At 45.0% G+C, this 24,880-nt stretch overlaps 1 protein-coding gene across 3 annotated transcripts in view; it reads left to right on the top strand.

Moving 5' to 3' along the window:
* Rbp6 (RNA-binding protein 6) overlaps positions 1-24,880 on the top strand; it is an 895,262-nt gene that overhangs the window by 553,753 nt on the left and 316,629 nt on the right. The window contains exon 1 of one of the 3 annotated variants that reach the window (XM_078192890.1): positions 22,535-23,558. The exons of the other annotated variants lie outside the window; for them this stretch is intronic. The gene's annotated coding sequence lies outside the window, so the exon portion shown is untranslated. Of the gene's footprint in view, positions 1-22,534; positions 23,559-24,880 lie in introns of those variants that run through there. 3 annotated transcript variants of the gene reach the window in all.

Genomic DNA, 24,880 nt, shown 5'->3' with positions numbered 1-24,880 from the left:
CGCTCCACCGGCCGCGTCTTCCAGGATCAAAGTTTGACCGCGGACAAACTTTCCTGTGGCTTTAGCGCAAAGTCGTCAGCTTAGGCGCCCCGCTACGCTTCTTTGCGCGAGCATCATCTACGCTCCATCTACGGCCAGCCGCGGACTTTATCAAATACTGCGCTGCCACATTAATCCTTTCACTACGAGAAACTAGGAAAGAAATGTACGAATCGCGTATTGATATTTCATAGTGCACTGATCAAGAAGCATTAGTAACTACAATCACGACGTAAATGTCTGCGAATTATTTTGTTCCATCTTACACTCAAACATCTTAAATACTTTTTAAATAGAGAGAACACTTTTCGTTAGAAATCTACATCTGCCGAATGCAATCTAAGTGTTAAGATATGTTACAGCACTTGATATTTTATTTAGCTACCATTAAGCGTCGCTTGTATTGTTCTATCTCAGAAAAATACCGTGAATAAATTTGTTCGATGCTCAGAAAGCTACTCAATACATTTGCTGCGTTGGCGTAAATATCAAGTTTACAAGCCTATTTCACACTATAGCAGTCTGATCAATTCTCGCAGCCTCGAACGAGCCCAGTTACCATCTCAATCTACGACGGCATGTGTTTTGCAAGCCATCGCGACAGTGCTCGAACTTTTTGTCCAGTCGGTTCGTCCGATTAACGAAAAGTTACAGGTCCCCGACGGATGGTGCACATTCCCTGTCTCGCGAATCGATTAACCCTGTTGTTCGGACCAAGAGTAATTTCCGTGAAATTCCATCCCCGAGAGGCGTAGCCTGACCGGAAGTCGATTCGTCCCGCTCCTCGGGATACTGAAATCTCAGTAGATTCGCTAAGTAGCAATATAGGATAAATTAGCTCTGTCAGAGCGCCAGCCTCGGCCTTGTTGTTCTCCTTCTCCCGTTTCTCTTTCTCCGTCGTCTTTCTCATCCAAACACTCGGCTCCCCCGAGACGTCTCCTCTTCTACCTGTCTTGCCTCGCGATGCAACGCTCTCGCCCTGATGTATATGTACGGCTGAACGAGCACACGGGAAACAGAACTGGAACGCTCCTTAACTCGTGGTGGAACACTTTTACGAGCCAAAAGACACGGACGATTTTGTCCCGTCCACCGTTTCCCGGTTTGCGACGAATCTGCTTAACGGAGGAAATCTAGGAACAGTCTGGATGCACGTGCTTTGATATGATAATGGACAGACTCGGAACCTTTGTGCGAATTCCTGGCGACGTAAGCTGTCTTAGGGTAAATGCGAGGTTATTGCTTTCGTTCGTTATTGCGTTCTTTCGTCGACTGCAAGATTCTCGTCAATAGAGCGAAGATGCTGTTACGGCTAGATAGCATAGACGTTCCTTTGTAGTTTTAATTTTGCCCGGAGATGAGCGAAGTTACGCATTTTATTGATGAACTTGGTGCGAGTGTTTTGTCGTCGAGTGTTTCATCTCATAATATTCACTACACTGTGATGTAATTTTTTTGCATTCGTTTATATCACACAAAAAAGTCAGCTGCATTTAGCAAGTTGTTCCCACAATGCAGTCTATGGTAAACAGGAACAATATCAGCAAACATACTAGATTTTGCAAGAAGCCTTTGCGAGGAACTTGCAATTGCATCGCATTTCTCATTAATTACAGGTCAGATCTAAGTAATCGATAAAACTGGCGAAAATTAAACCGAAGTATGGTACGCTTCAGAGCCGTCTGCACCCATAAACTGTAAGTTAACGGACAGCGAAGTCCACCGTGCGGTTTTCATCCATTCATTTTGAGATTCACGTGTTGGGGCACGTGGGTGGTACTGCTAACTCCTCGGCAAGTTACTTTATAGCTGCTACGGAAATGGTACACCGTTAGACCTACGGAATTCGAGCTAGCTGCCCGACTTCCCTTTCCTCGAACATCGAAGACGGAACGCTAGCTAAATTTCTAACACTTTCGCCACGTATTCACGACGCGAGGACTCGGTCGAATTTTTGTAAGGTATCCAGAACGATTATGAAATGCGAGAAAGAATTCGATGCACCGTCGCCAAATCCACCGACGCTTTTATGGCGGCGGATGATAATATGTACACGCGTAACCCGCGCACGCGAATGTATGCAGCCGAAACCGCGGGGGCGGACGGCTATATCCAAGATAGGCGAACACTGAACATTTCTTGGGCTCGAAAATGGAGTCCGGAACTCATCAAGGTAATGCAGCTGGGATTATCCTGAAACCGAGCACGTTCCCAATGCCGAGAGTCAGGAGTACTGGCACGGCTCTCGGGAAAGGTAGAGCCTCGGCAGGTTATTAGTTGATCGTTTGATCGAAACCCCGCGGAGACCGCTAGACACTTCTGACACGTGCTGCGTCTCTCCGGTTGTCTTTGTGTGGCGCACATTTGATCGGCCGATCCGCTCTTGTTTATTGAAATAATTCGTCGGAACCTCGTCGCCGACTTATCCGTATACCGTTCACCGCGATTCGTTCATTTTCTCAAGAACTCATATATGGAACAGCGACCTGATAATTTTACATTGATTTTAAAGCCAATATAATCTATATCATATTGAAGGCGAAATTAAATAATAGGAGAGACCAAGAATGGTATAACACTGGAATGGCAGTAACTCGTTATCTCAAAATATAGAACTCGCCTCTCATTGGTCAGTGTTCTTAAATGTACAGTTACTATAATTTAAATTATAATTAAACTTTTAGAATACCTTGTCGAGGAATTATAAAAATCGATTCAAGAATCATCGATATAACAACATATGAAGAAGTCTGGGAACATTATAGCACAAGTAAAAATGAAAAATGGGACCATTTTTGTGATTGTAATGTCTGGATACAAGAAGAATGCCATAACTTTGCCATAGTTGCTAACGTTTAAAAATAAAAAAAAAATTAATTCCATTTCGTATTTTTTATTGTTCACTTTTGTATGCACTGAAACATTTTGCTTTTTCATGCGCTATTAAAATGCACTAGTTTATCGATTTCCCAATGTTGAATTTATTTTATAATGGATTCTATGCTGTGTTATAACTGTCTCGGGTTGAAGTTATTTTACCCGCTTCCCATATTTTATAAATACTCTAGATATTCCTTGATGTACTCTAAAAACTACTTTACTCAGATAAGGAGGTAATAGGTTCGTATAACAATTATTGCTATAAATATAGCAGTTTGTGCGTAATCGTGTTCTAAAGCCAAAGGTCACCTCAATATTTCAAAACTAAAACGGAATTAAATTGAAAGATGCTAATTATAACGCAGCTGCAAATGAAAAGACTATTTTGAGACTGCTAATACGTTGCTCTTTTAGTAAATTCTCGTTAATATATCCTCTAAATAAATTCTACAATAAAGTTCTCTTTAACATGGAAAAGCGGTAATTCTTTTTGTCTTTAAAAGAGTAAGCGATACATTTTAGCGCCAAACTATGCTTAGATATTCTGGTCGGCGGTATATTAAGATCTTTAAAATTGATAAAAATGTTCATCGCGGTATAAAATTTAGACACGGCGCGGTTGTAAAGCGAGCGTTTGTTCCCCGACGTTAAAAATAAAATTATCATATTAATTTATAAGAGAGCGACGTTCATGCATAAGCTGTTGAATTCAGGCCAGGGACGGCTTTGTTTCTTGTTTTCGCATGGATTTGCATAACTTTAAAAACAACGGCGGGAAGAAATATTTTTTAAAGAATTTCTCATTACTATCTCCACCGGTCTGTGTGCGCGGCCTGACACGTTTCACTGAAAATAATGAGATTTTTATTTCATAATTCCTTTGCCGCTCGCGGAAAGGGTGAATTTCAACGTTTTCTCGAATAATTCGCGGCTGCATAGTCTTGCGATCCCTGCCGCGTCTCTAGCGACTGCTACTTTATGTGATCTTCGTTGCTTTTTCCACACGGAATCGACAAAACTTATACATTATCTTTCGCTGCAAACTTGAGCGTTTTAATCATTCCCCAAACGAAAAGGAAACCTCGAATATCTAAATATCGGCCATAGTAACACAGAACTATATTACAAGTTCAAGAAAAGATATTTCCTTTTTCAAATTTTTTTTAGTCTTATGATATTAGTATACTTGTTCATTTCTGTCACGAATTCAGAAAATCTGCACTTTATGATAAAATATTCAGATATAATAGATATGTAATGTAAGATGGAAAGATAGTCGAATCGTTACAAGAACTCAACAATGTAATAACACAAAATTTGATTAATTAAAATGATCACAGGCCAGAATCAATTTCTATTCTATTCCTACTTTGTATAATCAAATAAAAAATATTTAAACTGCCGTCATGTCGTGATTCTGTGCTCATGGCGATCTTATTGTTCAATGAATTTCTCTGAAAACGACTGAAGATATCCAGGATCCGATATTTTACGTAAAATGCGAAAGGTTGTGTTAGCCTGTCGGACAGTAGGATCTACCAAGTCTGTCGACGTGGACGTAATAGCGAGTGATAGCAGAGCCGATGCCGACGCTGCCAAGTAGAAGGATAATAAAATAATAGCGCAAGGATCGGCCGGGTTAAACGATGACCCGCGCTATAGGTTTCCAGTCGAACACCGTTGGTTCGGCGGATCAGATTAACCAGACACCAGGGAATTTATCTCCGAGCGTAACGACTACGTCCACGTCTTCTGGACGACGGGCGCGGATAAATACGTGCGTTTAGCGGATTGATTGGCTACAGCACACTTTGGCTAGCCTCGCTTCGGGCTGATGCACTTTTGCCATCGTCGCACCGAATATAGATGCGCTCTTGAGTCACGCGCGACGTGCGGATCGTTCCTTGCCATTCGTGGCAAGGTTAAATTTTGCTCTGGCGCCACACAAGATCCCGAGGTCCTTGGCGGCCCGCTATAAACTGGTATCCGTCTTCGTAACGGAGCCCGGTTTTCCGTGACCGTTCGGACAAGATCTTAACGGGGGACTGCACGGAAACGTGGACATGTGCGCTCCGGGTACATGCACTTTTTCAAAATCAAATAAATTCGCCGATCGAACGGCGCGCGGTTATTTGTTGCTTCCATGAAGCTCTAGTGGCCATTTCCTGTTTTGCAGCTTGTGAGACATTAGGATTTATTACCAGAGAATGTAGTGTGTTTAATAACTCAGGTACCTTCCGGTACTTATATATTTCGTTAGTTCGACCACTGCTAGAATATGCGTCAATTATTTCTGTAACAAAATTATTGGGTGTAGGCTATCCAATATAAACTTCTCCGCTATTTAGCATGTAAAACGGGAAATTCTATATCACAATTACTCCAATGCCATAAGTCGTTATCAAATTTTAAACAATAGAAGGGTTATATGCCTCTTATGATTTCTACACAAGATTATCAGCGATGCTGCAAATAATCTCATTATTTTAGGACGCATTCAATTCAATATTCTCAGACCTTCATTAAGATCACCTTTATTATTTCCATCAAATTCAGAAATATGGACCACATTCCCAGAATCCTATTACTTAGGATTATTTTATCGTAATTATCATTACGCTAGCATTAACTTTTCAAATCGTATGATTTTAAAACATTTTCTAACTAGATTGCTACACCTTTTGTAATTTTACTTTTTGTCTTCTCATTTTTCTTTTCTTTTTTTTTGTAACGCTATGACACAATTTATTGTACTAATTATGTATCTACTCCAAGGAACTTGTTCCGTTTATTAATAAATAAGTAAATGAATAAATGCGTGATTGATAGTATTTGAATAGCAATTATAATTTTGTATGATGAATGTTGATTTAGTGGAAGATTTATTGGTGTTGATACTAGACTGTGAACTTAATGTACAATATTCACATAAAATTCGTGGTAGGGAGTATATCGGAATAACTTAATATTGTGGTACATTTATGAGTTATTTATTCAATATCTGTGTTACTCGCGACAGCTATTACCAAAAAAACTAGCTAAAAATCAGTATAAACACGTAATTCTTACTTTTATAAACGAATAATAAAACAGCTACTTTTAGTGCTCCATAAAACCAGCGTCAAGGGCACTGTTATTTCATTTTGGGTTTGTTAAAATTTTTCGAAAAGCAAAAAGTAAGCTTCCGATTAACACCTGCTTCTCTAAATCGCTTCGAAAAATCACGATTTTGCAGAAAGCTCCGCAATCGAATCACTCTATTACAATCTATCCAACAACTCTGTTCTAAAATTGCAAATCACAACTCGACACCATACCTTAATAAAGACACCTTATCGCATCAGCACGAAAGTCATTCAGTGGTCGACAAGTTTAATTAAAATGTCTTTTCTGTTGCTTGTTGCAGGTAAGAACGATCAGCGTGCATCTTGTATCTCTCCGGTAGTCCTATCGTTCATTGGATCGGTGAGTGGTTCAAAGATATTCGAAATTGAACAAGGTATCTCCCGTTCCGCCGTCGATCCTCTCGCATTAAGGTACGACGGAAGAGTGGGTGGTCCGCCGTTTAATTACGAGATCTGTCGGCGCGTGAGCGGCGCCGCAATTCACGGCGTAAAGAGAGAGAGAGAGAGAGAGAAAAAAAAGGAGGAGAAGATCAGTGCTTCCGGGGGAACCGTGCGACGTATTCTTTGATAGCGGTGACGAGAGTGCCGGACCGTGGTGGCGAATTCTCCTCGATCCTCGATCGGGGGTTGATACGGGCTGCGAAATGTCACTGGGCCAGACATTTCTATATTTGAATTCGAGTTTCGCATGACGGCGCTTCGACGTAGAGAAACGGGAGGACCGACGTCTCTATCTATTGATCTAACTGCCGGCTGGGCCGCGTGACGTTCAGCTTGGAAATAATGTTTTGTGAGTTTCGTTGGAGTAGTCTATCCGTTCTTCTTTCATCCACCCCCGCGACTCTCTTTGTTCCACCGTAGCCTGCTTTCTCCGCGACTTTCTACCACTCTTTCCTCCCTCTCTCTCTCTCTCTCTCTTTCTCTATGTCTGTCTCCGTCTTGTGCTCTCTGCACTGACCGCTTGATAACCAGGATACCGCGACAAAAACACAGAGTCGGTCGAATTCTTAATCTCGGAAATAGAGGCTCTTATCTACGCTGCCGTAAGTGGTGCAACCGGATGCGAATGCCGCCCACGCTTTCGTCTTCGATCACCCCAGCCCTCTCCTTTCAAACAATTGCATAGATTTTGAGAACCGTCGGGAAACGAAGACAGAAGTCTGCTACAATTTCATGAATAAAAACAGTCGCTGTTCTCGCTCCGGTACCACGAATGCACTTTGTTTGATTGTAGTCACTATTACTGAATTTTTGGTTAGATGTAGTTTTTACTATTTACTTGAGAATGGGGAGATATAGGATAAATTTACACAATGTCGATTCTATGAGTTGAGTAAAGAGTTTATTCAAAATTATTTTTACAACAAATCAAATGGAATCTTCTTGCATCAAAACACGAGTTATTTCAATAGACTGGCCGAGAATTGTCGATTATAAAGCAACGATATTAACACTTTATCGACTGGTCATTCGGCTGTAAACATTTATGCTATTGCAGAGTAATTGAACCTATTTATTTTAATCATCGCGAAAGGTATCGAATATTTGAAAGATGACATAATAATATGAGAACTTGTAGTAGTAGTTTACTTTGTCATCAATAATAGATGACAAATTATTGATTGCTATGACAACCGATTCATATGCTACTGATAGGGAGAAAAAACCGATTTATAGGCTACCGGTCGATAAAGTATTAAGGTATAAAGGTTAATAAGATAAAACGAGTTGGTTTACAGTGTTTCTAGAACATTAAGCTGCAGCTTCATTTATTGGTTCTCGCCGTACTTTAATCCGATGCTGCAGCTTTTTTAAAATCAGAATAAAAATCTGTTCTCTTTTTATCAATATTTAAATAGTTAAATAAATCTACGCACATAATAAATGTAACATTTCAGTTTCTAATAAGAAATTATTCCTATCGAAATAGTTCGAATCACTGTAACTATAATATAATACGAAAAAGATTAAAGCGAAGAAAATTCATTTCACAAATATGTAAACCAATTAGTCATCTTGAGTGACAAATTTATCGTCATCCATTCAAGGAAACGTTTCGAGTAAACTGACAGAAGATACACGAATCCTTTCCACATCAAAATCAGTATAAAAATGATAAATGCAAAACATCTCATCGGCGCTATCATGTCGCCCCAAAATAGAGTCGCAGACGTACGTTATAGCGATGAGGTTGACGGAGCACCATGCAGAAACCGCAAAAACACGGTGATTATCAGTTTCCGAGGCAGCAGTATGGTTCAGGATTTAATAAGGATGGATAGGTGGCGTTTTCGGTCGACAATGAACTCGGCCTCGCTCCCCGGATAAGTTAGTCGGGTGTCCCGTGGGACACCCGGTACAGTCTATCGGGGGAACGTGCCGCGCGTGGTTGACGATAATTATAACACAGAAAATCGGCGAGCATAAGAGACCAGAATTCCCTCACGTGGCGCGGCATTAATGACTTGGCCGTGCTCTCTGCCGGTGAAATACCGGGGTGCGCAGTTCCCGAGGCTGCGGCCGGTGTTAGGTGAGACACGAAATTCACGTCGAGGCCTTAAGCAGCGCGGAGCGTGGTAATATCCGAAACGGTAACTTCTGCACGTCCCCGGCGCGCATCCGAATCCACCGTCTACTACCAGCAGGAATATCCATTTCAAGACATTTAACCCGGCTGACTGCCGCGACGAGGTGAGACGGGATGTACACAGCTTCTAAGATTACTAGGCAGTTTCATTACGCTTACGAAAAGACCCCCTACTCCGTGCTTCCTTCGTCTACGTCTCTGCCGATCCCCCCTCTCTCTTTTGCCCCACCTCCCTCTCGCTCTCTCTCTCCTCCTCCTCCCCCTGACCCCTCTGTTCTCTTTGTGTCGCGCAGAAAGGTTTTCGAGAGGTTCAGACCATAACACGTCAAAGCCGGAGACGAGGGCACCCACGAGGAACCGAGACGAGACTTCCTCTTCCTCCCTCCTCGAAAGTTTTCTGGAAAGTATCTCGGCTAAGGGCCCGCGAAAATAAAACTGATATTCTACATTAAATGGAATGACTTTCATGTTCCTGTTAGCAACTGGAATTGGATTTATCGCATACCGCTCGCCTGCCCTCGAATCTCGAATATGTCTACGTTTCTTCCTCGTGCTCGGCCGAAACCTCGAGCGAGATTAATTTTAGCTGGACGGAAATGTACTAAAAGAGCTCTTTACCAAAACACCGCGAGCGGCGAATATCTAATTTTCTAGGACGTATCGAAATGCTTGCCAACTTTAAATTCTTAACAAGTTTAGATTCATACTCGTCATTGAATCTGTGTTCTGTGTGCGGATAATATTCTGTGCGTACGTAAATAGTACTCATTTAAATGTGGAAATACGTTTGAAACGCTATTGCCGACTATTTACGACGAGAAATCACAATAAAATTGCACGTCGAACTATTCCGATTGCCGGAGAAAACATTTTCCGATAAACCAAACAGAACCGTTCAGTTTTGGCTCTCACGCGGCTTTTCTAGGAGAACTATGGAGTCATGATTTTTTAAGAAAACATTCGAACGAGCAGTGATGTTTGATTTGACGACTAGTCTTCTTTTATTTAACGGCGTGTGAACTCTGCGTGTTTGGGGCTGTTTCAGTTTGCATAAAAATAAAGTGTTTATTTCAATATTTCTTTAATCCTCCAATATAGGTCGACCGGAAAGTTATTGTCGACGATGTTATCTTGAGTTTACATTCCTGATAAATTCGTCAAAAATTATATTTATAAATTGCAATCACGTTGGCAAGAGAGCATACGTAATGATGGAAACTGTACAGTACAATAAACTTTATTAAATGCGTATAACATTTATTATTATCTTTAGTACACTTTAACTCTACAATGTGCAATGTATTTTTTTAATTTCCTATACAAAAATATTGCACGCTATGCGATTAAATTGTGCTCATACACACCAAGGAAACTACAAAACCAAGAAGCAACGCTTTTGAACAAATGCGCTTACATAAAAGTACGCTCCAATTTCATGCCGCCGCGACTTTTCATGGTTTTTCGTACCGAAGGAAGGTTCGAATTGGCACGGAACAGTTTTTACAAGCGATATCAAAAGTGTAATTTCGTGCAACGTGTAATAATAATGTCTTCATGGAATGTGAAATCGAACGTAACTAATGTTACGGGTTTATCGACGCCGTGTAAAAACATGATTGATCGCCCCGGGCGATACGAACAAAAAGGAATCCCTGTAACGCGCCGTTTCCGTATCGCACTTAACTAGCTCGTATTTAATTATCGGTACGGAAATGTTATACACGCGAGAATTTCTAGCGCGTTTTCGAACGGACCAATCTTTTAAACACGTTTCACTAATTACTTTCGCGAATCGCGTAATCCCCGTTGATTAACGGGGAACGCGTACGGATTATCGTTCGAATAAGAGGCAGAGAGACATACTGTAATTTCGAAGGAACTGAATACGTGCTTACCGCGTAATTGGAGTGCGAATGAAAGAGTAATCTGCGGGAAAGTGTCACTGTGCTGCGCCGTAAGCTTGTCAAACTTTCTTAATCTCTGTATCAGACGCGATTCTCTCTGCCACAAATCAAACCTGATAGAATTTCTATGTTTGACTATACTGGCAACAATGTAAAAAAATGTTAGTGGATGATTTAGTACCCAAGATGTTATTATTATTTTTATACGTTAAAAATCGAACATCGATTTGAAATTTAAGTAATTTGATCAATCGTCCTAGAATTAGTAAGCTCCGATTTATCATATTGTCGGCCATATGTAATAAACCGAACTGTCAACTTGTGGAATTTAAAGTAGACTATTGAATACTTATAAAGCAAGAGGACATTAGAGTGTGAATTTAAAATTGCTCGAAAGTAAATCGTGGATCTTCGTACGCTTATCACATAGAATTGGTAACTACAAAAAGCATTAGCAAGAGAAATTTGACGAAATTTGGAGTAAGTTAACAGAAATTTGCCAATGGGTGAAACAAGTTTTCCCCTTATTTGAGTAAAGATTCGAGGCGGAATTTCCTCGAATTTTGATAAAGGCAGAAAAGTATAACATGGAACAGAATTCAAGTTAATCGTTCCACGTGGGAACAATAATTAATCAAGCGTCGCAAGTGACCGAGTCCTTTGTCTGATCCGAGAGTATTCCAGCAACGAATAAGCTGCTCGGTCCATTAAATTAAACGAAATCAATAGCGCGAGGCAACGGGCGACCAAGATAAAACGAATTCACCGAAAGCGCGGACCTGGAGTGGTATTTACGGAGCCCCGGTGTCTTTGATTAATTGAGGAAAGAAAACGACAAGTAGACCGGGCGTATTTGTACGTGTCCAGAAAATCGACTAGCCGGGTAAATCTCGGCGCGAGGCGCGATGCAGTCATAATTCCCGAAGTAATATACAGCGTCCCGTATTAATTGGGCACGCACCATTACATCCTCGAGCGCATTACGTGTAAACCAATCTAAACGAGCGACAGTCATTACGGGAGTTTCGCGGAGCAAGGATGCTTGCTGCGAGCACACACCTGCGTGAGCGACCGCGCGCATTCGTGCCGCGCTGCCAAAGCGGTTTGCTCTTCCTTCTGAGAGCGAGCACAAATGACGTAGCTACAGTGCTAAACTGCGTTATGGCGGTCTTCCGTGGCACGTCTCATTAATCTCTTATTCGAGCCCGGAATCATGGAGGAGGATATAAAACCGGATAAACAGAAGAAAGAACGAGGCGCCCCGCGAGCTCCGAACGAAATGTCAGTACTGCTACCCAAATGTCATACACGAGCATCATGCGAAAGTTGCACGATTTAATCAGTTTTTCGTAGAAGCTCCGTATCTTCGAACGCGACAGTTCGAATTCGACGCGACAGTTACTCTTGAAATTAGGATCGTTTATCACGATTGTTTGTGAACAAATGTTGAATTCGAGAGGAAAGAGCCGCAGATTAATTCCCACGTCTGATAAAAGCGACCCTTTGTGGGCTTAAATAGAAGTTTATACGGCAGAGAGCTGAACAATATGAATTTGTGTAAGTATTATCTCGTACTAACAGATGACGCAAAGTTAAACTATCGGAAAACCATGGCTTTCCCCGAACGAGGTATAATTCGATCCACTGTGCACATGATCCGTCTCTATCGATTCAAACGACAGAAGCCGTCCTGGTTCTCTATTAATTAAAAAGAAATATTCTCCGCTCTCCGGTAGATTAATTCAGTAGTTAGGAATTTCGTTCGGTGTCTACTTCGTTGTTGCGTGTTCCACTGATTTATTAATTGTTCAATTTAGTGCCGGCAGCATAATCGTTCCCATTGAAACGGATTTATCAGGGACACTTTAGACGCAGCTTGTCGGAGTTTTTCGCGAACAATTGCTAATATCTGGGGACGAAACCACAATTCGGTGTACATAATAATAGAATAGCAAATCGCATTTGAAGCGTGTTTCCTCGCTGCTCCGAATATCGCTTGCCGGCTACGGGAAAGCTTGCCGGTGAAATGATTTCATTGTCCGTTCCCAGTTTCCATGGACACATTAATGTCTCATTAGCGGCGAGGCTGCTTTCATTGCAGCGCAAAGTGGCTCACGTTTTAAGCTGTAAGAAATTTCGGTACGGACGGCTGAACGGAAACGATGGCGACCGGTTGATGCGTACCTTCCCCGGGTCAATTAAAGCCGACAAAGATGAAAGCCGAACCGGTGGGAGCGAAGGCGATTATTTCAAGCGGTACGTAAACGACAAATAGGAAAATACAGGATCAACGAAAGGGTACGGAGGCAGGGCGATGTCTTATTTACGGGACCGCCGAAGGAGCAATTAAGCCGCGAGTATTCAAATCAACGCGGAATGGAAGGAGCAACGCGTTTCATCGTTCTTGGCTCAAGGCTGCGGCGAAGGAGCTAACCCTCTTATTAATACCATTAATCACCCCATAAAGATTCAGCCGGCCACCGGAAAAACAAGGGCCTCGGTAGAAAACCGAGACGGGAGAGAGGGAGGGTGTTCATGAAATCCGTGCCGAACCGTGCCACCGATCCGTGATAGTTTTTAGGGGGCGCTGCCAGTGAAAAAGGGCCGACTGGCACCCTATTGTTTCTCACGCAACTTTTCACAGATTTCACTTAGCCCGCGGAGCAAGAGCTGGCTCCGGTTCCGAGGAACTCAGGCCCTTTCTTCAATAAAAATTCATTTCCTTCCTTTGATTTACTTCAAGCACCGAGCCAACTCGTTCTTCGCTTCTTTTCTTGTCCTCGCCCGCCCTCTGTCCGCCTAACCCGCCCGTTCTCTCTGTTTCCCTCCTATTCTCTCCCATTTTCTCCGTCCCTCTTTCCTCGCTTTCCGTCGCTGATTGTGAGAAACACTTGGAAAATACTGGCCAGATATAAATTCCTTCGCGCCGGCTGAAGCGCAACGAAATCCCCGTGAAAAGCGATTCTCCGTGACAGATTTCGCCGCGTTCCACTTACCTTCATCGGTAAATGGCTTCATCGCTTAATGAATCTTCCCAGGATGGATACGCTGGCTGGCTGGCCGTTACTTTTCCAGAACGGTCTACGAGATTTCACCGGGAATGGCGCAAAATGTGCCGGTACGCGGATTTATGATAACGATAAATTGGGCACGCCTCAGTTTTTCTCAGAAACGCGTCGGGCGCACGCTCTAAAACGCGGATACATGCGTCGCTCTTAATAAATGCGATTGGCTGTATTTTTTTAGCGTCCATGTTCTTCCGCTTTTTGCCCCAGAGAGTGAGAATTTTTGTCATTAGTTCTTTTCCCTGGCTATTTTATACGATTTATAAGAAACATGCGCGAAGTATAAATGATATCGAATAGATTGAAAATTTGTATAGATTTTATTAATGCCGTTTCTATTTTATTTTTATCGTCAGGAAGTTTCTAAGTTGAACCATTAGATTGCTGAAAGCTATGTATAAAATAATCTGACAAGAGACATCCATGAATTAAAATAACATCGACAAGCATTAGAGAGTCCAGAGAAACTAGAGTTTATTATTAAAACAATACTAAATTTCATTGCGAGAAGTTTAAGCGCGCTGAAATTGCCGTGAAATAACTTCCAGAATTGTTGGCGTCTGACTAGCACAGATTATTCTACTTAAAATATACACTGGTTTTATTTCACCGATAATAACGCTACATCTATGCAAAACATCTAACTCCTTGAATAGCTATCTAATACCATTTCTATACGTATCTAAACATAACACGCGGAATAACAATTGCCTAAATTAATTACATATTTTTAATTAAATTAATGGCATATTTTTAAATCGGATTGCTTTTTTACAGTTTGGTGATCATGCCGATATTTTTCTATATCTAATTTTAGACACATTCTTGTGCAACTTAATAGAAAAAATTGTCACAATTTTGAAATTTACGAATGTTATGAAACTATAAAAAAGCCCTAAGAGCAAACATTTTCATCTTGAAACGTACATATTAGTTTTCTCGCTCCACTTAATTTTAATAATCATTTAACTGAGCACTAAACAGCCTAAACATTTCAAATCTTTGTAAGTTATTTTATAAAAATCGATATAATGAAAAAGTGCTTTTCGATCCAAAAGCAATGTGAATCTTCACTAACCCGTTGTTGTATAATTTTATTTATAATTACAATGATTAGAACTTTTCGATCAACATTCATACTTAACAGCTTGTTACTAAAAATCTCCACCACGAGCCTAACTCATTAATCTATGGGTTTTTCTGTATCGTATTTTGGCCATGCAATGAAAGCGTGAAATCCGCGACCTGTTAACGCCACGAAAATAACACTCGGCATCGAGGCACGGTTCAAAAATCATTGTCCCATTTCGCTCGCTCCCATAAATATCCGATCGCCGGAACCGCATAGAATCTGCTCGTCGGAGCGAGCTCTGGCCGAAAAGCGGGGATTGCTTAATCAGAAGCCGAAATTAAACGTCTCGAAAATACTAGCGAATGCGGGCGATAGCACGGCCCCGCCATTAAACAAACGCCAATCCCGATGAACGTTCCGCCAAAGAACAATGTACCGCAAAGCGTGCAAAGCTTCTTGGAGGAACGGGGCGAGGATCTTGAGAGAGCGGCTGATGGCGCGGTACCTCGTTTTCGTGCGCCCTATTAATTACGAGGCAACGGCTCGCGTGATTCGAGCTATTTGCCGATCCGAGCCCGCCTCCCCGGCCCCCCCCCCCCCTGGTTTTCTTACGGCGGCGGTGCCTAGCTAGCCCCGGTTTTCTCTCCCGGCAACCTCGGCACCGGAGCCTTCAAACAAGCCGTGAACAACCCGAGGTCCGCGGTGAATGAGCGCCGCGGAATGGAGAACGCGGAGCGGAGCGAGCGAGCGAGGACGCCGCCGAACGGGCTACAGTAGACACACAGACAACTCGGGGTACTGCTTGAATAAGTCGAGGAGAGTCGCATCCAATATTTTAGAGAAGTTTCGAGCTCCTCGTTTCCAGCTTGATTCCGTGGCCGAGGGATCAGCGAGAGGGAGAGAGACGCAGTGACAGTAGGCGAGGAGGACAGAGCATCCGCGAGCATGTGTAGGGGTCTACGCGCGTTCGAGTCGGTGACGCCAGGGAAACAGAAACCTGAAGAAACAGGAGAGAGCGGAAGGGTATGCTAAAGGGCGGTTTCAGGGAAGGCACCGGGGAAAATGGAGGCAGAGGTGAGTCGGCCGGGATGAGCCGTATATCTTGGGGGATAAGTATCGAACCTGAAAATCGCGACCAAAAACCCCGACTGGCGCAGCAACGTCATGCGGAAAACGACGAACTAGGTCGATGTCGAAGAGTTTCGCTGCAGTTGGCTGGTCCAATCGAGTATCTATCCTCTCTTCTTCTTCTTCGTCTTCTTCCTCCTCCTCCTCCCCTTCCACCTCCTCCTCGTCCTCCTCGTCCTCCTCCTATCGCGCCCTTCTTCCAACTCCGACGTTCAAACCTCCCTTCGTCCCCGTTCATCCCGTATGCGGGACGGGGGATGGAGAATCGGGGGGAGGGGCACGGGATTTGAAACTCCGTCCGACTGTTTTCCTCATCGCCGACGAAAACATGCTGCCCTTGTACTGTCGTCGAGACAAATACCGAAAGAGTGCGCGGACGCCGCGCCAGGGAGCCAGCGCGGGGGGAGTCACCGTCCGCCAGGGGACGGAAAACTTTTCTACTGTTCTTTTCGTTTATAATTTATGTTTCTCCGCCCGCACCGCTGAGACATTGTTATTGATTCCGTTACGTAAACAGGCGGCACGGTTTTTCCGAAGCTTCCGCGCGGAACTTGGCCGTTTAAACGCCCGCTTTTGTTCGCGGCTCCGGACGCTCGAGAGCTTTTCTTGATCAAAGGAGTCCGGGGTATTGCTGTTCGACCTCCATTCACTAAACTACGCTAGGAATTAGCGATCGGGCTTTTGTCGGACGGACCGCGGATGTGTTTAGAATTGTAGAGAAAAGAGCGTGTCTGTTTTTTCTTTTTTAATAAATGTCGAGTTGGTGGGTTGAAATTCTCTGGAAACAATCGATTTTTAATCAGAGCAATTGCTTTTTTTTACGCTGATGGACGGGAGTTGATACATATATAAAAATTCGACAACAACCCATAGATAATCTGCACAGATAAGGAATCATGACAGAATCACAACCGTAGCGACGTTGAATATAACACGGTCGGACTCGATAGAACACCAGAAATCGCGAAATCGAACAGAAGTCAAGGAATCGCGAAACAGTAAAGAACGTGATAATTGAAGGCACAACGGTGATAGTTTTAGTTTCAAATATGGTACAATCTATACATCGTTTCCTCGTGCATTTAAATACATATTGAGTGCTTTAATATTGCTGCACAAATGTGAAAAGCGGGATTTACAACGACGCGCCACTATAGTGACTTTCGTGAAGGTTTCGTGCTTTACTCAATTGTTTTATTCATTATTAAAGTAAATGATTAAAGTGAAATTGTGTATGTACAATACACTAAGAAAAGAATATGGAAAAAATGTATATTAAGAAAAATGGTAATTTAGTTATGAAAAACTTTATTTCCGCAAAATTCAGCCGCGACTAAGAGTTTAAAGAGACTCCTTAGTGATTGCAGCTAGGAATTCTTAACTCTGAACTATGTTATCCGAAACAAGATTCTGAACAACTTTTTCCTTTACATGTTATTATATAGCATTAGCTTCCGAGATATTTGCAAAATTCCTGCCATATTACATTGTGAATTCTGTGTATACGTACGCACCCATGGCAACATGTATGTCAACGTTGGTCTGCTGCTTATCTGCTGTATTATAAACTTTTCTTTCTGATTAAAGTTAGATTTGAGGCTTCTAAAGTAAATGATTAGTAAATATTCTTGACAACTCTGACAAATGTGGCAGCTTTGAGAAATCTAAACTATATTAACAGACTGGATATGTAAGTTCCGTTTATCGATTTCGCTAATGCTTATAAACATCAAGCAAAAATGGCTACTAACAATTTAATTAAGAAGCAAGGTTTGGCTGAAAATGTAGACCATTTTCAATTCTATTTCAAAGAAACAAATAAGCCATAATACGCAGGATATAAATTGACTAGATACTTCTAACCTAAATGGCTCGTTAGCAAGAGTTAATTTGGTTGCGAATTGTAGTGTCGAAAATATTAATAACAACGAACAATTCTAGTAAATCAACTCGTCAGGTATAAGTACTACACACGATTTAGTCTTAGCTCCTTCCTAGTTAAAAATGATACTAAATACCTTAAAATTATACATCACTTTATATAAAAATGAAACATAAGAATCTAATTATTAATTTCTGATAACTATAACGTAAAAAATTATGGTCTGCTGTATAAACTTCGTATGGTTTAAGGCAATAATATTAAATTCATACTGGAATTTAACAAGAAAACTGTATCTGCTAATAAATATCGAAAATGCAGTGAGTAAATTCGTTTATCGTCTTGATCCAGCAATCCTATTGAATATGGTGTCGCCGTAGTGTAAACCGGAGTTGTGTTGACGTGTCCACGGCGTTCTCGTGTCGTATTCTGACCAATTGAAACCCCGGAGGTAAGGGCTGGTCCGCCTCCTACACCGTGATAACTAAGTTACATTCCAATATCATGATTACACGTCATCCTTGACAGTTGACAATCCCTGGAGTAATGACTATTGCGGAACGGTTGAACCGGCCGCTGGATCACGTCGTCCGGTTAAATTCTTGCGCTGAGGCGAGAGAGGGAATACTCTGACGTCCGCAACCGTCTCCCTCCCTCTCTCTCTCTCTCTCTCTCTCTCTCTCTTGTAATTTCTCCCTCTCTTTCTCCCTTCTCGCTCGTGCTCGCTAATCTTCACGGCCGTGGAAACATACTGCCGCACGTCCCTGCTTTAATCTTGTGACGTAAAGCGGTCCGTGAAAGAATTCGCGTTTTTAGATGCCCGGTCCGCCGCGGAGGCTGCGCCGCCGGGAACTTTCCTCATTTCCTGCACTTGGGACTGCAATAATTTAAAAATCACTCGCGTGGAGTTTCATCATCGCTCTCGGTTATTACGCACCGACCGTCCCGCCAAAGAAATACTTTTGGAAGATAACACTCGACGTGTTCCAGATACTAAATAAAATTGCAGTTCTCGCTGTCGAGACTCTTCGGTGAAAACCGCCCCTTGTAAATTTCGTCGACGTTCCGCGCAACATCGCAGCTGGTTGCATCGCCGAGAGATTCGTCGCGACGCCGCCGGAACACCGGCTTTTTTTTTCTTAAAGCGTCGGAATTCTCATTTCCATGAACCATTTGATAAATGCTTGGGGAACGGAAGAGTTTCTCGTGGAGTTTTTAAGATTTCACGCAGCCAACATGGGGCAGTCGCTCAATCAATTGTTATTTATACGTGTCAGTCATTCGTGTAGTCATTTATACGTACATTTTCTTGTTCTCTCAAGCTTTACGTACCATCAGTACATAAAGACTTAAAGATTACACAAAGATACATAAAGATTAGTCTTTAATGGTTATTCTTTTGGACTGTGTTTTCATTTCTCTACAGTACGGCAACAGCAGTTAAAACGAACTCCATTTATGCTTGATTATTCAACTAAGTGAATTTGACAAAGTGTTATGTCAAGCGAATTTGTTAGAAAGGTAAAGAAAAATAATAATCAACAGAACAAACATATTCCTCGACTATTCCAAGATATTTTGTTGAGTGATCATCGAGTATATAGCGAAGCCGTTAAAAAAACGAAGTAACTAGCAAACTATTTAAATATTCATGGAACAATAGTTTCAAGGAACAGTGCAATTCTATCGGAAGCTAGTCTAGAGACAGATTAAGGCAGCGATTCGCGAAATCTGCTGAGTCCCCCGAACTTAAGAAAGACGGTTGATCGAGCAATTAGGCGGGTCTTGGGGTCTTCAATTACTTTCTCTCTCTCTCTCTCTCTTCCTCTATCCCTCCCTCTCCCCCTCCTTCTCTCTAAGTCTCTCACCATCACTGCGGGTAAGGTCGAGCGTTGCCCATTGTCAGTGTGGATGCGCCTTTCGCACGACAGGAGGAAGCACGCGCTGCTGCGGTTTTCCCGCCAAGTTCATTCAGCATCTTGCGTTGGATGTAAGCCAAATGCTGAATACACCAGCGCCTCTTCCGCCTTGCTCCTCTCCGCGGGTCCCTCGCGTAACTATTATCATCCCGGAACGGCAAGTTGATGTTGCCGTTGTTGCTAACACCGCCAGCGTCTCCGTGTTATAGAACAAGCGACACAGCCCCTAATAAGGTCGGGCCACGGCCCTATTCCGCAATATTTCGCGACCAATTGTGCGCCCCGTTACCAGGAACAAATGCGACAACCAAATCCGCCGGGAATTATTGGCCGAGCTATTTCCTGCGAGGTCTCTCTGTCGCGCACGCATTCCTCGCGCCACGCAACCCTCGGCGAACATATCCACGCGGGCGCCCCTCCGCGAGATTTTCCCGCAAAAAGCTGCGAGCGTTCGTTGCAACGCTGTACGCGAAGCTCGCGGAGATTATTTGATAGTTGAACAATTAACAGTTGACCATGCATTCTAAGCCAATTTTCCAATCACGGATATGTACTTGTTATAACAGTCAAAACTGCTTAGCTGTTGCGTTTAACAATCAACAATGAATACGCAAATCTTTAACAAGTGCAATGCTTCTGAGAGTTGAGTTGCATAGTTGTCGCACCAGTCCTCAATGTTTCCTTCGCACGAAAGAATTTTAATAGAACCTTAACTCCACGCTACATCATTTTCTCTACAGTTACCACGATTAGAGTTACCTCGACTGTAATACTTTTTTAAAGGAGGAAAAAGATTTATTTTGCTACATGCTGAAACATTGTTGTTAAAAGAAAACAGAATTTTATTTCAACTTGAAAGAATTATATATTTCAGATTATTGCTTTTCATCGCATGTTAGACCCATAAGAATGCGGCATGGGGCGCTCGTAAAGATGAAATCGAAGAAGAAAACTTTAAAGTAGAAAGAGCGAATCATGGAGAGGAGTGCGTATACACACGACAATTGAATTGATCGTCGCACGCCGATGTTTATAGGCGAGTTAAATGACGATTCGAGCCCTGGGTACATTTTAAATGAAAAAGTCCCGGCGCCGGCGGTCGTACACGTAGTGTTTACGCGTCAATTGTATCCCGCACACGTCGCGCGACGGAGGGAAAACAAACGGCGCGAATTATGCGATTCTGATTTCCACGGAGGCAGCCTTTTCCACTGGATACCAGGGGCCGCGTGCTTTGGAAGCGAACGGGGCGAATCGGCGTGCGAGTGTGCGTAGCGTTCATAGTATTGGCAGCGGGCCAAGTCACGTTGTGGCTCAATGAAATCTTTCTGGGTTAGGTTAGCCCCTTCCTTCCGTGTTAAGCGTAGGATACGTTTACACGGAGAGTCGCTGGACGTAAAAGAAAGTCGAGAGGGGAGACGAACGAGCAAGAGAGAGATAAGGAGTGAGATAAAGAGAGAGGGGGGGGGGAGAGAGAGAGAGAGCTAGGATGCTGGCCTCTGGCCAGGCAGAGGGCCCGTCAAAGTGGCTGGCTTTAGGATCCGTCGGAAGTAGTGGTGGTCAATATTGGTCGGACCGAGGGGCTTCTTAAGCGCGAGACCGTACCACTTTCGGGCCGAGCGTCGGCGCAGCTATTCCACTGGCAGCTGTCAGCGGGACATCAAATCAGCGGATCTACGCTTGTTGCCGGCGGATGCCCCAGATTCTGGACCCTAAAAATACAGAGCCGGATATCCGGCGACATCGGTGAGCGAACAGGAATCAAAGGAACGATTTTGTGCCGGCGTTTCCGTGGAATTGGATTTTTCAAGATCTCACCTGGTTTCGTGTCTCCGAGTCGCGCGTCCTATACATACCTCCTACCGAAGGGTAGTAGCGGCGTGCGAGGGCTGGCGAAGGGAGAGACGGAAGGCATGTAGCAGAGGAAGAGCGTAGGGGTGGGAGGTTGAGAGGGATAGGGAGGGCGACGATATCGTATGTACGTACGGCTGACAGCGGTTCCAGATTCGCGCGAAGAAACACTTCATTCAATATCGCGTCGTGCCAGGAATTTAGCTCGCGAACGCGTAACAAGTAGTCATGCACCGTTTCGGGGATCGGGTAGAGCACGGACACACCAGCTTGCACAGGCACACAGCACGACTCGAGCACAATCCGGCTTCCCCTCCTGGTTCCCCTACCTCGGTAACGGGTTGCTCCCACCTGACGTTCGCCACTCGACCGTTCTCTCCCTACCATCGCGCGGCTCTATCCCGCCGTCAAGCGAGCGTGGCGTGGCGAGGAGGAGCAGTCAGGCAGTCAGGTTCTCCGCTGGCATTAAGTATTCCCGTTGGGTCGGCGTGGCGAGGAGGAGCGCGTCGCGGCGTGGTACACGAGAGCAGAGCGGAGCGGAGCAGAGCAGAGCAGAGCAGAGCAGAGCGCATCGGTAGCGCTGCACGGCGCGGCGCTGAGCGGCGCTGAGCTGAGCTGTGTAGCGCGACGCGAGGCGACGCGACGCGCGACGTGGTGTGCGTCGCGTAGCGTCGGTCGATGCTGGGGTGCCTCGCGAAGGAAGGAAGGAAGCGAGCGAGAAGGAGAACCGTCTCTCCCTCTCGCACCCTCGACCAGAGCCCCTCTGCCCCTTCGAAAGCTCGCTCGATCTCGCTCGGGCGCGTGCGGTACAGCTTTCTCCGACTAGCTAGAATATCCGAGAGGCGCTCTCCCCCTCGAGCGACAGCAGCGCCCCGGGGGCGCCTGCGCGCCTTGGAGGGGTAGTGGGTTGCCCGATAGTGGCGAAACACAGGGGCAACGGGGGGTAGGGGCCCCTCCCTGGTTTCTATCCCTCGCTTCTTCAACGTGCACCCCACCACGTTGGATCCGCGCGGCTCCGCCACCTCCCCTCGCTACGGCTCCACTGCCCGGGCCTCCACGATCGCCCCATTCCGTTCTCGGCATCACAGCGTACAGCATTGAATTCGACGCACGACGACAAGGAGCGCGACAACGACCACCTGCCTCTCTCTGTGCTCTTCTACACGGATAATCTCAGTCTGTCTCTGTTCCACCCCCGTCGCCTTTTGCTCGTCCGACCCGACGGTTCGACTCGACTCGACTACGACGAGACGAGACCAGACCCCGACGCGCTCGACGTTCCGCTGCGAGAAAGAGAAAGAGTGAGAGAGAGATAGAGCGCGAGAGCGAGAGAGAACGGTCGCGGGATAAATACGTGTGACGAGTCGACGACGACCGAGAACAAGATCATCCGTCAGGTGCTACCTACCCCCGTCGTCTCGCGCGAGGATACGCAAACGTCACGCGTGAACCGTCGATTGATCTCCAGGATCCTCGTTCCCCTCTGAGGTTGTCCAGCTATCTCGCGGGTGGCTAGCAGAGCAGTGTGTCACTCGGCCAGTTCGCCGTTTCTACCCCTGTCTGTGCTACGCTTCAGATTCAGTGTGCCAGCGATCGCGGTTACGCGACTCCAATAGTGTGCTACGCGCGCGAATGTAAGCCGTTCGACGATTAGCGACCCACTCGCCGGAGAGGATCACCGTTTCTGCTTCGAGGATCGTGATATCGGTTCGGCCGCCATCCTCCTATCATCGTCTGCTCGTACGTGCCGGCTTGCACGATTATCATCGAGTTGTGACGGATCCGCGGGATCGACGCAACGGTACCGGCGCCAGGAAGTGAGCATCGTTGTTAGCGTTGCCTTGGAAGCCACGGGCTGCCAAGGAGGTTGTATACGCGTGTGCTGAAGGAAGCGTTAAGCGTGTGACAGCACGAGGAGACACCGTCGGTGGTTCCTCGATCGCCTGTCCGTTCCGTTCGCCGTTGACGCAGGCAAGCCGAAACGTTGATCGCACGGCGCTCGGTACTCGCGGCAGTACTGAGTGACCTGCAGCACCCAGCAGTCATCGAAAAGTGTACACGACGGCGGTCACCACGTACATCACGCCGCTCATCACACCCGAGAAGGTACGATGGTTCATTAAGCACAATCTTTGTCTAAAGTAACGCGATATTCGTTCCTGGATCGGCAAGGACGCCGCTCCGATTATCCCCGAGGAGCATCTGTGGACCGGTGTCACTGTGTGGGTGTATTGACGTTTGTACGCTCGCAGTACGCGTACACACGTCCAAGTCTCAATACGTGTGCGTGTGGGTGTACCTTGTGTGTTGGCTGCAGGCATGTGTGTGGGTGGAGCTTGATCCTGGACGTCATCCGTCGGACAGAGACGGAGTAACCCGGCTCGGTGGATCTTTACCTTCTATCTTTCTCTCCTTTTCTCTCTCTTGCTTTCTTTCCGTCTATTTCTCCATCCTCTTCCCCCTTAACTCTCTTATCTCTCGCGTCGTTTATTTCTCCGAACAATGTGCAGCGACCGAAAAGTTCCGCGCAGATGACGTTCGAGCCAGCCCCATCGCACCCCGCGAGTCGCCCGGAACTTCGGAAATCATTCGACGGAGACCATCGCTCCTGATGGACCGGATTTTCCGTAGCTTGTCTCGAGCCACTCCGTTACTCACCCCGTCCATTCTGTTCCGATGTCTCCCCCGTTGACACGCTCGTCGCCGGGAACCGGCGCTCCTCGTGGAATAACCCGGTCCCAACCCGTTGTAAAAACGCCAGCTAAGTCTCTCCGGAGAAACGCTCCGGGACCGTGTCGGTGCGTCAAATCGGTTGAAGGAATTATTAATGGAATTAATAAGTTGAGTGGTCCAGCGGAGGACGCCGAGCGCCGGAGCGGAGAGTACTATTTCCTTTTCACCGGTGGAGAGCGCACTCTAGTTCCTTATTACGTTCCCCGCCCTCCCAAGCAAACTTATTATCTTAAGTCCTTCGGCTCTCCGAGCGAAACGATAACGAGATCGTTACTTTCGAAGTTCCCGCCTCGCGGTCCGCCACTCGATAATTATTATTTTCCCCCGTTGCTCCGGTCGCTCAAACCGAGCGCAGTTTCTTCTCGAGACTTTCTCCGTTCGAGTAATCGCCTCGCGTTCCCTTTCAGTCGCGCGGACCGCTTCCCGACGGTCCACGCGCGCTCCATTTTCCCGGGCCATCTATCTCGGCGACGCGACAGTTTGTATCGTGATTTTAAATACGTTAACCCAGTTTCTTTGTCAGCACTTTCTTCGCCACTTGTCACCCCTCGACGGACGTTCCAATCCGCCTCTGCCGGGCGCAGTATCAAGAACTCGCCTCTCTCTCTCTCTCTCTCTCTCCCCCTCTATCTCTCCTGCTCCTCTCTTTCTCTCTACCCTCCCGAGTCGATTCCAATTTATTCCCGATGAAAATC

Source organism: Augochlora pura, chromosome 10 (assembly GCF_028453695.1).
Source record: "Augochlora pura isolate Apur16 chromosome 10, APUR_v2.2.1, whole genome shotgun sequence".
In the NCBI taxonomy this organism is placed as follows: Eukaryota; Metazoa; Arthropoda; class Insecta; order Hymenoptera; family Halictidae; genus Augochlora; species Augochlora pura.
Note: the sequence above shows the minus strand (reverse complement) of the source record. Positions and strands in the feature narration are given on the sequence as shown.